The sequence below is a fragment of the Phascolarctos cinereus genome, unplaced genomic scaffold (genome assembly GCF_003287225.1).
Source record: "Phascolarctos cinereus isolate Bilbo 61053 unplaced genomic scaffold, phaCin_HiC Scaffold_2;HRSCAF=192, whole genome shotgun sequence".
Taxonomy (NCBI): domain Eukaryota; kingdom Metazoa; phylum Chordata; class Mammalia; order Diprotodontia; family Phascolarctidae; genus Phascolarctos; species Phascolarctos cinereus.
The window spans coordinates 406,058,168-406,074,903 of record NW_027555625.1 but is presented as its reverse complement, the minus strand read 5'-3'; the positions used below and the strand labels follow the sequence as shown (position 1 = coordinate 406,074,903).

General features: G+C 41.5%; 1 protein-coding gene across 1 annotated transcript in view; it reads right to left on the bottom strand.

Annotated features, from left to right (window-relative positions):
* GABRP (gamma-aminobutyric acid type A receptor subunit pi) overlaps nt 1-4,427 on the bottom strand; it is a 44,414-nt gene extending 39,987 nt beyond the window's left edge. Inside the window, exon 1 of the mRNA XM_020992298.2 lies at nt 4,163-4,427. The gene's annotated coding sequence lies outside the window, so the exon portion shown is untranslated. The remainder of the gene's footprint in view (nt 1-4,162) is intronic.
* Nucleotides 4,428-16,736: the final 12,309 nt, after the last annotated feature.

Sequence of the window (16,736 nt, the reverse complement as noted above, 5' to 3'; positions counted from 1 at the left end):
GAGTAGAGAGAGATCTCATAGATCATGTAGGTGAGCCTGTACCTGAAGAGGAAACTCTGAAATGCCATGACCCTAAGAAGTAACCATCTGTATACAGTAACAGCAACAGCGTTTTAAGGATAATTTTGACTATTATAAATACCCAAATTAACTACAGAGGACCTATGAAAGAAGATACTATTTGCATCTAGAGAAAGAACTGATAAGTAGAAGTATGTATATAATGATTTTACATACATACATATACATACACACACTTACGTCTAATGGTAGCTATGTCTAGGATGGGGTGGGGGGAGGGAAGAAAAAAGTTACATAATAACACATATATGTACATATATATACACACACACATGTATACACAATACTGTATTTCCCCCAATTACATGTGAAAAGAATTTTTAACATTTTAAAGAAGTTTTGAGTTCCAAATTCTGTTCTTCCCTCCCTACCTTTCTCCATTTCCACTTCCCTGAGATGGTAACTAATCTGATATAGGTTATACATGTGCAATCATGTGAAACGTTTCCATATTAGTCATTTTGTACAAGAAGACTTGAATAAAAGAGAAAGAAGGAAATAAAAAGTGAAAAATAGCATGCTTCAGTCTGTTTTCTGACAATATCAGTTCTTTCTTTGGAAACTTTAATATATATTTAAAAGGAATGGCAGGTTGTACATAACAGATTTGCAGCTTCATGTGCAATCATCTTTTTTCCCCCTAGTCTACTATGTTATAGAAATGCTCGTTGTATTTCTTAAGTTGAGAACAAAATTAGTTAATTAGTCTTTTTTTTTAAGTAACTTCTAGTGATGATGAACTTTCTAGGAAGAAGCTCATTCTGCTTAATGGCCCTCACTGTGAAAGCTTTCTCCACTTAATGCTATGTTTCTATTAAGCTAAAATCTATCCCTCTGCAACATTCACCTAATGCTCCTGATTCTACTCTTTGAGGCCAAGAAAAACGAGTTCAGATGCTACTCTACATGACAGCCCGTGTGAATTATCCCACCAAACCATAAGGCAATGGTGCCCAGCCCCCCCCCCTGCAAAAAAAAGTTCTCTTGATGCTAACTTAAGTTCATCCCTGCCTCTGCCACACACTGGCCGTGTGACCCTGGGCAGGTCATTGTAGAATGCCTCAATGCCTCAGGGCAAGCTCTCTCAAACTGTAGCCAGTCAGTCAATAAGTATTAATCAAGGAAGTAATATGTGCCTGGCATTGTGCTAAGCGCTGGAGATACAAAGAAAGGCAGAAGACAACTGTTGTCAAAGAGTTCACAGTCTAATGGGGAAAAAAACAGGAAAACAACCATGTACAAACAAGACATATACAGGATAAGTTAAAGATAATCAATAGAGGGAAGGGGGATCAGGAAAGATGCCTTATAGAAGGTGGGATTTCATCCGGTACTTGAAGGAAGTCAGGGGAGTCTGGAGGTAGAAATGAGGAGGGAGAACATTGTAGACATGGGGGATAGCCAGAGAAAAGGCCTCGAGTTAGGAGATGGAGGGCCTTGGTGGAGAAGGAGCCAGAAGGCCGTGTCTCTGGAATAATGGTACACGGAGAGGACTAAGGTGGCAGAACCATCATCCTGCACTGATGGAGGGGATTTCCTCAGCAGCAGCAGCTCTTTATTTCAATAAAATCAAAGGTCGAAACCAAAAATAAAATAAAATAAAATAAATGAAGTTTTTCTGCAGTGAAACATTTCCAATTTTAAGTAAGGCAATGTGGTGTAGTGGAAAGAGTGGTGGACTTGGGGCCGAAGGGGCCTGGCTGTGATTCTAGCACCTGTCATTCACTAGTCATATGACCTTGGGCAAGTCACTGAACAAGGCTATTCAATTGTGGAGAAGTAGAAGGGTTGAATGTCTGCAGAAGGAGTGACCACAGTGATGAAACCACAGATTCCTCAAGTACTGAAGAAATGTTAGTATGCAACCAGGTCTCATTGAGTATGTTTCTGGTCGCCTTCTCCTAGACATGCTCTACCGTGTCAATGTCCTTCGAAAATGTATTGCCCAGACCTCCAAGTGATATTCTAAATGTGGCAGGGCTAGGACAGAGGGAGAAAAAGGGAACAAGTATTTACCTAGGGCTTACTGTGTGCCAAGTGCTGAGCTAAGCGTGTTACGAGTAGTGCCTCCTTTGTTCCTTACAAACCCCTCAGGATCCTCATTTTACAGCTGAGGAAACTGAGAAAAACAGAAGTTAAATATCCAGAGTCCAGAGTCAGCTGGACAGCTACGAAGAGTCTGGGGCTAGATTTGAACTCAGGTCTTCTTGATTCCAGGCCCAGGGCTCTATCCACTGTACCGCTTCTTTTTCCAGTCATTTTCCAGTTGTATCCAACTCTTCCTGACTCCATTTTGTGTTCTCTTACTGGAGTGATTTGCCATTTCTTTCTGTAGCTCACTTTACGGATGAGGAAACTGAGGCAAATAGGGGACAAGTGACTTTCCCAGGGTCACCTAGCTAGTAAGTATCTGAGGCCGGATTTAAACTCAGGAAGATGAGTCTACCTGACTCCAGGCCTCGTGCTGTATCTACTGCATCACCTTATTCTACTGCTCAGATGCCAGAATAGCCAGAGTCTATTCAAGCTGCCCCTCCTAGGACCATCACTTCCTTCACTCTGACCTTGTAGCTAGATTAACAAAGCCCAAGACGGCACTTGCTGCCCTGTCTCACTATTGCCTCACGTTGTATCACCAACCCCTTTTTCAACATCTTTTTCAACAGGACCTCTTGTCTAACTGTACCTCCTCAAATCCTGTCCCTGGGCGTTGATTTCTTTCGGTCCAAATGTCGGATTTTACCTTGGCCTCCCTTAAATGTTACTTTATGAGATCTGGCCCATCCTCCTAGCCCCTGCCCTCCAGTGTGCTCTGCCAGCTTCATGCCATCTGCAAATCTGTCAAACCTGCCACTTCTGCCTTCTCTTGCCCGTCCTTTGCCTGGCTGCCCAATCTCCTACCCCCGATTTTGGGGGATAGTCAGAGGCCCAGTCTTTTCTCTGTTACCTTCCCTGGCTGGAAGCTTTCCCTCTCTCCAGTTAGACCTCTGGTGGGAGTAGGGAGCTAGAGTCAGTTCTGATAGTTAAATCCTTTTCTTCCTGGAGGCTAATGAGATCCCTGATGTTAAAAAGTCACTTGGGAGTGGGTGAGGAAGTCAAGAGAGTCTGTCCCTTAGGATTCCACCACCCTTCCCCCATCCCTGATAGCTCCCTAAGCCCATATTAACAGCATCTCACTGTCCTTTTCCCTATGGAACTCATGATCAGCATTCCCTCCTCCCTGGGCCTGGAGTCAGGAAAACATGAGTTCAAATTCAGCTTCAGATATTTACTAGCTTTGTAACCCTGGGCAAGTCGCTTATCCCCTGTTTGCCTTAGTTTCCTCATTGGTAAAATAGGGATAATAATAGCACCTACCTTGTAGGGCTGTAGTAATAATAATTGTAAAGCACTTAGCACCCTTCCTGGCACATAATTAGCATTATAGAAATGTTAACTCTTCTTCTTCTCCACCTCTCCTTATTCTCGGTTTCTGAAACCTCCCAGCTTCGCTGCTGTTTCTTTTTATTTCCCCTACAAGTGCATGGCATGACCTGATTCCTCCTAGCCTCAGCCAGATCTGAGCACACACATGGATTGATCCAACCTTCTTCCTCTTCTCCCTTGTGAGACTCACAATGCAGCTCCAGGCCCATTTTGTGGGTATGATTATTCAGTCCCATGGAATGTGCCTGAGCTGTCATCTTCTGGTTTGTTTCTAAAAAAAAAATGTCCCCCCTTTCTATCCCACCCCCCCTTTCTTCCCTGCCTAGTCCAGGTTTCAGGTGAACCTGCCATCATTGTATTAAAAAATGGCAGTGAATTCTGACAGCATTTTGCAGAGAATAGGGGGCTCATTAGGGACCTAGGCTGATGCTACCAGCTCAGAACCTCTGTAGGCATAGCACTCTAGGCATTAGTATCCTTTCCTCGCCCAGCCACCACCACATTATAAATTAAATCAGATGAATTAGAAAGCCACTAAGTCATCCACACAAAGGGCTCAACTGTGAGATAAGAAACTGGGGGCTTGGCCTTGGACCCCAAAGCCAGTAAAGGCAACCATAATCAGGTCCTCTTGTCACCACTGAGCTTTACTCACGTGAAATCAGCTCTTCCTCAATGTGGGTTCAGGTAAGGCCACCGGCTGCACCTGCTGATACAGAATAGCAGTGCAGTGGTTTTTGGCTGTCCAGGATCCCCTCTCACTGCAGCCTGTTAGCCAGACCTGGCAGCACTGTTTGTCCTGCCACACAGAGACTCTGTTCCCCTGGAAGATGTCTGTGCTGTTTAGCTCACAGTCATGTTCCAAGGCCAGCGGTGTCATTGACTTGGCAAACCTGCGGACACAGTTCTGGGCAATCACTACTGACCCCTAGCTTCAGGTAACAGGAGAGTTTTGGGGCTTTTGTAGTCTTTCCACCAATACCCTCAGTTCTCCTCCCCTGAGAGTCCCTCCCATTTGAAAAGACCCTCCTCCCACACAGGGAGCCCTCTAACTTAGTTTAGTCAGACTGGGAGTCCTCTAGGCAAGTTGACTTAACTGTGTTGAAGGATGCAGAGGTCAGAAAGTGGAACAATTTTTAAGATATTTTCAAAGCCAATGTGGTAACTAAAAAAACCTGAAATGAACCTATGGAATGTTTTGGCTGGAAGCCTTCTGTTGAGGTCACACAGTTTGTCCCTCCAGCCTTTAGATAAGGTTGCCAGCTGTTTTCGTCCTTCTCAAAGAGGACCATGACATCAGGAAGATGATGCAGTTACTTGCAAGTGAATTGGATTGAAGTGAGGGAGGGAGTTCTAGGAGTCAGAAGACCTGAATTGTAGCTCTGGCTTTGGGTGATCTTTGACTATTCATTTAACCTTTTCAATGCTCAGTTTTGTTACAGAGATTGGAATAATCATAATTCACATCCCACTCATCTCACAGGTTTTTGTAAGGATCAGATAAGATGGTGGAAATAAAAGCACTCTGTAAATCGCCAAGTTCTGAGCAGATGTCAGGGTCTGTTATTATTATTATGTATAGGATAAAGGTGGGGAGCCTGAAATACCCCCAGAACTCAGAACCGAGACAGGGAGGACAGAAAAGTTGGACCAAGGCCAGCAGACAAAGGCCAAACTGTGAGACGCTGACTGTGTGTAGAATTTCCCGGACGTGCACATGCAAAGGACTAGAACAGGCTTCAGCTTCAAGGACAGGCGACTGTGTCTGAGGTATGTGTAAAATGGAAGAGTATTGGAGAGACAGTGAGCGACAAGAGCGAAATCCTAAGATGACAGTCTTATAGAGTTGGAAGTGGAAGGGGACCTAATAATTATAGAATCCATCCCCTCCCCCAATTTTCCAGATGATTTCCCCAGCTAGTTAAGTGTCTAAAGCAAGATTTGAACTCAAGTTTATCCATTATGTTATCAACTGTCTCAGGAAAGAGAAGGTAATAAAAATCTCAAAGCACAGTCTGAAAATGGCAAACTACTTTTTTAGAGGCAGCTGGGTAGTTCAGTGGATAGAGCACTGGATCTGGGGTCAGGAAGATGTGAGTTCAAATTTGGCCTTAGACAACTCACTAGCTGGGTGACCCTGGGCAAGTCACTTAACCTCTGTTTGCCTTAATCCACTGGAGAAGGAAATGGCGAACTGCTCCCGTATCTTTGCTAAGAAAACCCCATGGTAATAAATTAATTATCATTAAACCAAAAAAAAGAAACCCCCCCATGGTCAGTACTGGCATGCTGTGGTCCACTAGGTCACAAACAGTCAGGAACTACTGAACAACACAGTCTGAAAATGCTCAAAGTCTTATTTATTTATTTTTTTCTGAAAGATTCTTGGATTCTAGAGGAAGGGACTGTGTAAAGTGGAATGCCCTACAAAAACAGGTCAGATTCTCCCTAGAATACTAAACCACTTCCAGGTATAACTTCCTGGGATTTAGGCCATTATTGTCTCTTCCTTTCCAGGGAAGTTTCAATTAATAACAGGGGCTTGGAACACTGTTCCAAATTCTAGGATCATGCTCTCTTGCCAGGAAAGAGCAGCTGGGTCTTGATTAGTGTGAATAATGAATCTTGTGATGTGGTCTCATGTATTTGAATATGCACTATTTGAAGTTAAAATGATGTAAAATATGACAGGGGCAGCGAGGTGGCACAGTGGATAGAGTGCTAAGCCTAGAGTCAGGAAGATTTCTCTTCCTGAGTTCTAATCTGGCCTCAGACACTTAGTAGCTATGTGACCCTGGGTAAGTCACTTAATACTGTTTGCCTCAGTTTCCTCATCTGTAAAAAAGAGCCGGAGAAGGAATGGCAAACCATTCCAGTATCTTTGCCAAGAAAACCCTACATGGGGTCATGGAGAGTTGGATAAGACTGAAAAACAACTGAATAACAAAAACAAAAATAGGGTGGTTAGTTCCAGTCTGATGGAATATATGTCAAGAACTCTTTATGAATATTGGTTGATAAAAGTATGATGATCCAGAGGACCTAGCTGTTATGGGCCACAAAGGGACTTGTTTTCAACAAACTTTCTATTTTGATTCAAAATTGGTCTTCTATCTTGCCCCTCTTTGCAGCCCTGGAATTATTTCTTTCTGTGTTTACGCAACTAAAGTGTTCCCCCATTCAATCTTTGTTTCCCTAATGGACTGACCAAGTCTTAAGGCTTACCCACAATGGCTTATGCCATTATGGTCATGAGCCCCCCACTGGATCCCCTACTTGGTGCTATAAACTAACTGGTATAAGATACATGGGTTTTTGCTGATTCATGTTGCTTGTTGTCCCATCACATATTACTAATATTTGCTTCTTGTAAACCAAAGAGAATGAGAAAGGTGTGAATGAAATGTTATTGGGACTGCACACCTCACTAACCTTTAATTTTAGGCTTCTTGAAGGAAATAGGATGAGAATGTGACTGGGCTAAATATGGAGGATTTGAGGACTGTCAGTACCAAAACATAGACCCTTCCTTCAGTAAACACATTCATATGCTCAGGCCATTCTTCCTTAAATCAGTCATTCTTTTTTTTTTTTTTAAAGGCAGCTGGGGTTAAGTGACTTGCCCAGGGTCACACAGCTAGTAAGTGTCAAGTGTTTGGCCTGAGGCCAGATTTGAACTCAGGTACTCCTGACTCCAGGGCCGGTGCTCTATCCACTGCGCCACCTAGCTGAACCCTAAATCAGTCATTCTTCACCTACTCTGAGGTCTGATTATTGGGCCAAGTAGTGCTGAAACAGGCATTCATTTTTTCCCCACGTTTATTTATTTTATTTTTAATTCATGGAATAAAACAAGCATTTCCATAACATAGTATAATAAAAATATGATTACACATGAAACTGTAAGCGTATTATGTACAACTTGCTAACCTTTTAAAATATATAATAGTTATTATATAAATTTCTTTTTTTCTTTTTCCCCTCCCCCACCCTAGAGATAGCTAGCATTAGACACATACATGTATATGTAAAATTATTCTATACAAACTTACATTCATCAATTCTTTCTCTGTATGCACAGAGCATCTTTTTTCATATGTTCTTTATTGGGCAACAGGCATTCTTAGATGTCTTGTGGCCATGTGATGGTTGACAAGGGTGGGGGTGCTTTGGACACTGGTTGTTTTTGGGTTTTTTTGACTAGGCAATGGGGTTAAGTGACTTGGCCAGGGTCACACAGCTAGTAAGTGTTATGTGTCTGAGGTCGGATTTGAACTCAGGTCCTCCTGAATCCAGGGCCGGTGCTCTATCCACTGCGCCACCTAGCTGCCCCTGGACTGGTTGTTGACAGGGGGATTTGATTTTCTTTCTCTCCACCAGCCCCAAGGAGGCTATGTGTCTGTGACAACCACCTCAGACAAGATTTTGAGGTCTACTTATTGAATCCCATGTACCAACTGGGGAGGCCTGCCTTTGAGGATGGCCATGGTGTATTTTCCAAATGAGAGTAATACATAAGCATCTGATTGGCTCTGTGTCACTGTCTCTCACAGTATTCTCGGGGGAGATTCTATTTGTAATGGTAGCATTTTTAGCTAGAGGCTAGGGTACCTCAGCCTTGAACTTCAAGGACCAGGGAGCAGTAAGCCTCAAAAATCATGACATTACTCACTGCTTCCTTTTTGCTGTGTGATCCTGGAAAATCACTTAACCTTTCCTTAGTGTAATATCCTTCATCTGTGAGATGAGGATGATTTTAGATACCTATCCCAGAGGGGTGTTTTGAGGATCACATGAGATGATGTGCTTTGCAGACTTTAAAAGGATATAAAAATGTGAGCTGTTAGAATTATTTCTAGGCTTGCTTTGAACTAAACTTAAGGCACCTTGGCCTTAAGCGTCTCTAAGAACATTCACGTTGTCTTATTGAGGAAATTTGTTTATGGATTTTATCTACTATTCCATATTCAACATTCATAGATCAAAAAGTGTCCTTATCTTAGCTAAACTTTTCCCCCCTTTTCCCAACATAGCAGCAATTTTCTTTGTCAATGTCAGGGTAGGGAGTGGACCTATGATTTTATTAATATAGGGAATGCTTTAATAAAAACAACAACAAACCTTCTATCAATAAAGTGAAAAAAAGAAAAAGAAAAATAGAATAAATAATAAAGTGGCATTTTTTCCGCAGTAATTTATAGTCTTAGAAAGTTGCCTAGAACACTGAGAAGTTATAGTGAACAGCTTTTCTGAAACTAGAAATGGTAGGATTTGAATCCATGCCAGCAAAGAGACTGGAGCCTACTGCAGTCACAGGACTTGGTTTCTAAACCCAGCTAAAGTAAATCACTTTAGGACTCCTGGTCTTGATTTCCTCATCTATAAAATGAAGGTGGTGGATGAGCTAATCTTTATGGCACTTCCCATCTGCAGTTGTCCCTTCCACATCTCAGGGGTGAGAGCCTTGCTGCCTTCAACATCCGGAAAATCTGCATAAAATTTTTTGTCCCTCCCTTCATACCAGAGAAGTCTGGATTTTTTTCTTTTTCTTCTATAGGGTGTTTACAGTACCCTATTGTAAAATGTGGGTTCAGTATTTAGTCATAAGCTCTGTGTCATCTGCTGGTCTTCACATGTCATATGAGGCTTCCCCAAAACAAATTTCCTGTGCCAACAGACAATATATCAAAACCATGATGGGGCAAGTCTCGATGTGGAAGGAATAACTGCACAAAGTTCTCATCCTACAAAGCGTGCTTCCCTGTGGACTACTGTGGCACTGAGGAGATGATCACCTTCATCTTGTTGGCCAGGCCAAGTTAGGCCTGTGACCTCTGTGCACTCTTTGGACTTCAGTTTTCTCATTGTAAAATGAGAGTTAGATTAAATTCATTTCTAAGGTCCCTTTTTAAGTCTAAGATGAATCTAGGGGACTTTCAGGGGAGACCAAAATGGGGAGACCTGTGTGTCTCTCTCTGGCTGTTCTGCAACGCCCTTTCCTTAGGCCAGGGGTGGGGAACCTGCTGCCTTGAGGCCACACATTGCCCTCTAGGTCCTCAAGTGGATTCAGTCAAAAGGCTACAACTGAGGACCTAGAGGGCCACATGTGACCTCGAGGGCTCCCCACCCCTACATGAGGCCAACCACCGACTTGTTTCCATCATTTATCACTTAAATTATCACCGGGTTGGCCTTTATTTATTCCATATTGTGAAAAGCTTCTACAAGTAATGTTATTAGTTTCTGTTACTTAGTTTCTGCTGAATGAATATAAACTCCAGGGGCAGCTAGGTGGTGTAGTGGATAGAGCACTGGCCCTGGACTCAGGAGGACCTGAGTTCAAATTTGACCCCAGACCTAACACTTACTGGCTGTGTGACCCTGGGCAAGTCACTTAACCCCAATTGCCTCGCCAAAAAAAAAAAGAATATAAACACCTGATCCATAACAGGTTTACCATAGCATTCTGATTAAAGCTGGCCAGCTTGAATGGCAAAGAAGGTAACTGAGCTGGTCCCAAGTGAAGAGGATTAAATCATAGAATGTGAGAGCAAGAAAGGAGTGTGTGTGTGTGTGTGTGTGTGTGTGTGTGTGCGCGCGTCTCTATCCTTGCTCATTTTTCAGTTGTATCTGACTCTTTGTGACCCTATTTGGGGTTTTCTTGGCAAAGACATCAGAGTGATCTGCCATTTCCTTCTCCAGATTATTTTACAGATAAGGAAACTGAGCCAAACAAGGTTAAGTGACTTGCCCAGGGTCACACAGGTAGGAAGTGTCAGAGGCCAGATTTGAACTCAGGAAGATGACTCTTCCTGACTCCAGGCCCTGCATTCTATCCACTGTGCCAGCAGCTGCCCCAGAAGGGATCTTAGAGATCATTTATTCCAATCCATTCATTTTACAGATGAGGAAAATGGTAGCCAAATAGATGCTTTGCCCTAGGCCACATAACTACTTAGTGGCAGAACAAGGATTTGAACTCAGGGCTCCTGATTCTATTGCAATAATATGTTTTTGGAACAGGGGGCCACAGGAAATGTTCCTCCTTCCCTTTTCACTGAAGATGGGTGGTTCATTTACTGTTGTGATGAGTCTCTCCATACTATGTTCATTCATGAATCTGAAATAAATATGAGTCCTCCAGACATATGAGTCTATGGGAATAACTAAACAACCATGACTTTCTAGAAGTTTGGCTTAGGAGGCCAGAGAAAACAATAACCAGGTAAAGTGAACTCTATTCATTAACTTCCAGACCCTACCTGATTACCTAATCTGCCACCCCATGCACTCTTAAACATTTTTTAAAATGTTTTTAAACATTTAACAATTAACGAATATTTACTTTTTCCTCTACTTCTTTCCCTTTGATTGGAAAAAGAATGAGAAAACCTTTTGTAACTAATATGCAGGAAATTGCAGGGATGCCCATCAGTTAGGGAATGGCTGAACAAGTTGTGGTATATGATTGTGATGGAGTATTACTGTGCTACAAGAAATGATGAGCTCAATGATCTTAGACAAACATGGATAGACTTGCATGAAATAATGAAGAGTGAAATGAGCAGAACCAAGAGAACATTGTATATAATAAAGGCAACATTGTTTTAAGAACAACTTTGAGCCACTAAATCATTTTGACTATCGTAAACACCCAAATTAACAACAAAGGACATATGAAGAAAGATGCTATCTGCATCCAGAGAAAGAATTGATAAATAAAAGTATGTATAGAATAATTTTACACATATAGCTATTTGTGACTGATGGTGGCCATCTCTAGGATGGAAGGGGAGGGTGGAGGAAAGAAAAAAAATTTACATAGTAACTTTGTTGTATATTTAAAAGGAATAGCAAGTTATATGTAGTAGACCTGTAATTTCATCTTTTTAAAATTAAACTATGTTATAGAAATGTTTGCTTTATTCTATACATTAAAAATGAAATAAATTTTAAAAAAGCAAACATGCATAAGCAACAAAAAGAACTTTACATTGATGGTGTCCCAGAATGCACATCTCATTCTGCATTTTAAGTCCATCACTTCTCTAACAGGAAACGAGCAGTATATTTCATCTCTGATCCTCTTGAATTGTGATTTTTCAGTGCATTAGTCAGGATTCTAAAGTCTTTCGAAATTGTTTTTCTTTATAATACTGTTGTGATTGTAGAAATCTTTCTTCAGCTCTGTTCATTCTGCATCATTTCATAAAGAGCTCCCCAATTTCCTCTGAAACTCTCCATTTTGTTATTTCCTATGGCACAATAATATTCCATTACATTCCTATACTATAATTTGCTTGATTGGTAGCCAATTCACTTTCCAGGCTGTTGACTAATGGAAGCAGCCACATTTCAGACAGAAGGATCAACCTACTGCCAAGAAGATTGCCTTTTCCAGTTTATCTCCAGGATCGAATCTTCTCAAGTTGAAGACTAAATCAGATTAGTGATTAAACCACCAGAAAATAACCGAGCACTTCATACCACTGGATCTCCTCCTGGGGGCTGCTTTTGGCGTCTTACTCTCCTACACAATTGAATAGTTTCATTCCGTACAAGGGACAATCTATGACAACAGGAATTAGCACAGAATGTGGATGATTTATCACAGTCACTCCCTGCTCCTGGGGCTGAGTGTGGTGGGCATCACCAACCTTCACTCCCGTCATTATATCTTATCTGAATCTAGAATGTCTTCTATAAAGCACTGTGTGTGTGTGTGTGTGTGTGTGTATAAACACATATATACCTATGTACACATGTGTATGTGTGTGAATGTATGAATATTCATGAATATGACTTGCCCAGGGCTGCACATACATGTACATAGGGCTCTGAAGTCATTATACATATGTCTATGGAAATACATATTTATAATGACTTTAGAGTGACATGTATGTTTATGTGTGTATACACACAAATGCATACACACAGACATGTATAATGACTATAGGATGATACTTGAGTTTGTATAAACAAGGGAGCCTCTTTGTCTTCCCCAAGGAAAGAGAGACAAGATGACTCCTAGTTGTCAGAAAACAGAAAGATCAAAGATAAGCCAGGTTTCCAGGGCTGAGAGGGAACAATTAGAAAAGAATTCAGAAGATATGGAGAAGAGACTTTTTAGGCGATAAAGAGAGTAATCTTAAATAGGCATCTCGAAAAGTATATAGACTTCTTGAGAATCAAGGGAAAGTCTTTTTTTTCTAAATTTTTTTATTTTTAGGGATGAGTGTGTGCATGGGTCCTGAAAACAGCTATCCAGACCAAGAGAAATCACCAAATGCTCACCTCAGTATTTCTCACTTCTTGTGATCACCTTTACTTGTAAACAGTTTACACACACATCTTCCCTGCTGACATTCTGGGGACGGCGAGCAAGTTTCCTTCCCTTAGGGTGGGGCCAGTATAGTGCTCACTGCATCAGCCCTTCATCATCCTTGCTGCTGACAGCTCAGCTAGGGGGATTTTCTCCCACATTCTCACAAAACAGGCTGTTTGGCCTGACTACCACATATATACTGGTTCAGCCGAGGAGATCGGCCCCAAAGGTAACACGCAGATGGTCACAGTGGCAGATTCAGCCCCAGTCTCATCCATTCACTATCCTCCTACAGTCTTCTTTTCCATTTTACTTTCTAGAATCTTCCTGTGCTGTGGTTCAGTGGAAAGGTCACTGGCATTTTGAATCCTGGCTTTGCCATTAATTAGCCATGTGGTCTCTCTGGGCCTCAGTTTCCTCTTCTATATATTGAGAGGGACCACCAAGGTACTTCTTGCTCTAAATGTAAGATAATAAGATTAGAGCAGGAAGGGACCTTAGAAATCACCTAGTTCAGTTTCTACATTTTACAGGTAAGGAAGGAGAGGCCAGGAGAGATTAAATGACTTGTCTGGGGCCACATGGATAGTTAGTAAAATCAGGATTTGAACTCAGGTTCTGTACTTCCAAATCTAGTTCGAATACAAAATGCTCTGTTTGACATTCAAAGCCCTTTATAACCTGCCTCTCTTACCTTTCCCGTCTTCTTAACACCTTATTCCCCAAAATGTACTCTTTGATTCCAGTAACCCTGGGCTGCTGGCTGTTGCATGAATAAGATACTCCTTTTCTGGCTCCTGGGATTTTCTCTGGCTGTGCCCCATGCCTGAAATATTCTCCCTCCTCCACTCCACCTACTGATTTCCCTGGCTTCCTTTAAGCCCCAATCTCACTTTCTATAGCAAACCTTCCCTAACCCCTGATAATTCTAGTCTTTCCTCGTTAATTATTTCCTATCTGTCCTATATATGGCTTGCTTTGCATGTATTTGTTTGCATGTTGTCTCCACCATTAGACTGTAAGCTCCTGGAAGGCAGGGACTGTCTTTTGCCTCTTTTTGTCTCCCCAGCACTTAGCACAGTGCCTGGTACATAGCAGGCACTTAATTAATGTTTACTGATTGACTCATTCTGCTATATTCCTCACATTCCAACCATCTCCATGTTCTTACTTCTTTCTTCTGAAGATATAGCATCTCTTTGGAACTTCTCCAAGGCTAGCTGCTGCTTCTCTCACATTCCACTGGACATACATGGCCAGAAGTTGCCATACCCCTGTTGTCTCTTGGTGCTTTTAGTTTTAAACAATGTATTCTGAACTAAACAAGCAACAGGTAAGATGTCCACATATACAAAATGAACTAGAAAACAAGGATTGGACACGAAGCTGCATATTTGTATTATATACAGCTGGCTTTTCTTTTTCTATAATTAATTCAATGGCTTTATTTTCAAAGCTATCCTGTTTGTGTCTCATCCTAACCTTCTGTTCTCTTCTGTACATTTAAAAAAATGCCTCAATGATCCACTTTTTTGTCTTTTTTTTTCCATTTTGGTACCCTATTGTTCCACCCTACCTCAAGCTACATGTCCCCTGATTAAACAAAAGAAAAAACCCCAAATACCTTGTATCAAATATGCATAGTCAAGCAAAATTAATGGACACATTATCAATGTTTGAAAATGTATGTGTCAATCTACACCTTGAATTCATCACTTCTGTCAAGAGATGGGGAATATATTTCATTACTAGTGTGATGCTTAAAAAGTTTGGGAGACAGTTTCTGGGTAACATCATTTTATTACTAATGCTAGCGTATTGTTAATAAAAGGGGTCAGTGATACTCTTGATGCCAAAGACCCCTCATAGAACCCATTCAATATGTCCTTGAAAGAGTAAGTGTTCCTGGAGGTGGTAATGACTCTGATTGGTTAATAAGTAATGAGAGAATGAATATTATAATTAGAGGTGGACCTATTCTAATGAGGGGTTGGAAGACGTGACTTTGATCATGCCATTTACTTCCAAATCACCCCCAGCCTTGGGCAATTTAATGAAAAAATTTGTCTCCACCCAAACTTGAGTAGAACACAATGCTCAGGAATTCACTTAGATCAGATGGTCTAGGTGGGGCAAGTTTTTGGCAGAGGTCAGTAATGTCCTTCAAAGGCTGGGCTTCAAACAAGGAAATAGGACAGGGAAAAATCCTGGATCTCCCCCATAATTGGTTATTAATAATCATTTCTCTCACTAGTTTTTTTTATAATCATTGTGAGTCATTGCACTGAAGAGTTATCTTAGTTGTTTTTCTTTACAATGTTATTGTGATTATCCCGTTATCACTTTTAGACACTCTTTCTACCACCTTCACCTTGCCTTCCTTTAAAGATCAGCCTATCCTGTTCAGACTCCTGTTATTTTTTATAGTCATCTATACACCACCAGATAGAATACTGCATCTGGAGTCAGGAAGACCTGAGTTCAAATCTGGTCTCAGATACTTGCTAGCTTTTTAATCCTGGACAAGTCACTATATATACATATATATATATATATATATATATATGTCTATCTCATCTTCCATAACTACAAAACACAGATAAATAATAGCAACTACCTCCCAGGATTGTTGTGAGAATCAAATGAGATAATATTTGTAAAGCCTGATTATAAGCACTTAATAAATACTTGTATTCTCCCTCTCTGCCTCCCTCCCTCTCTTCCTTCCTTCCTTCCTTCCTTCCTTCCTTCCTTCCTTCCTTCCTTCTTCCTTCTTCCTTCCTTCCTTCCTTCCTTCCCTCCTTCCTTCCTTCCTTCCTTCCTTCCCTCCTTCCTTCCTTCCTTCCTTCCTTCCTTCCTTCCTTCCTTCCTTCCTTCCTTCCTTCCTTCCTTTCTTCCTTCCTTCCTTCCTTCCTTCTTCCTTCCTCCTTCCTTCCTTCCTTCCTTCCCTCCTTCCTTCCTTCCTTCCTTCCTTCCCTCCTTCCTTCCTTCCTTCCTTCCTTCCCTCCTTTCTTCCTTCCTTCCTTCCTTCCTTCCTTCCTTCCTTCCTTTCTTCCTTCCTTCCTTCCTCCTTCCTTCCTTCCTTCCTTCCTTCCTTCCTTCCTTCCTTCCTTCCTTCCTTCCTTCCTTCCTTCCTTCCTTCCTTCAGTTTAGTGCCTGGCTTATAGTATCTCTCTTCTCTATCCTAATTCTTACTTCCTTAGACCACCCTGACTTTCTGGTTTCTTAACCTTTTTTAAGTTCTGTGACCTTGGTCTCTGATTGACAATAACCATGCCCAGTAGTGGTCATGCCTTAGACACTGCTTTACCTCCATCCCCTCCACTAAATTCATCCATGGAGCCAGAATTACTTGCTATTCTTCTGTTCTGCAGGAAGTCTTCAGCCACAGTTGCCTTTGACTCCATTGGAAGATTTGGGCACACTTTTATTTATGTGCTTGAGTTTGACTGACCTTTAGAAAAGAGCATTATTCTATTTCCTTATGAGTCACGTTGACTAGGTTAGTGTCTTTAGTTTTCAGTAAAGTGGACTGTCTGGGTATGTGGCCTCAAGCCAGGGATGCAAATTCAGTCACCCAGAGCAAACAAACTGTATAGTTATTGACCAGACTGCCCTGACTGTTCCCAGAAACCATGTAGGAAATTCAGTTCCCTGTGACCTAGCCAAGCTTCAGTGCTCTGGATACTCCCTTCCCACCACCTTGGCTCTGGCACTCAAAATCCTAACAGTGATACATGAGGGCAAATCTCTGAGGGAGGGACTTAGCCTTCAGGATTTCTCAGGCAGGTGTACTAAGTTTTTATTATCACTGTTATTTTTATTATTACCATGTCATTATTGTTCTCAGATATTCATACCCCGTAATGTACTATTTGGTAATAACTTTTAGATATAAATAGTG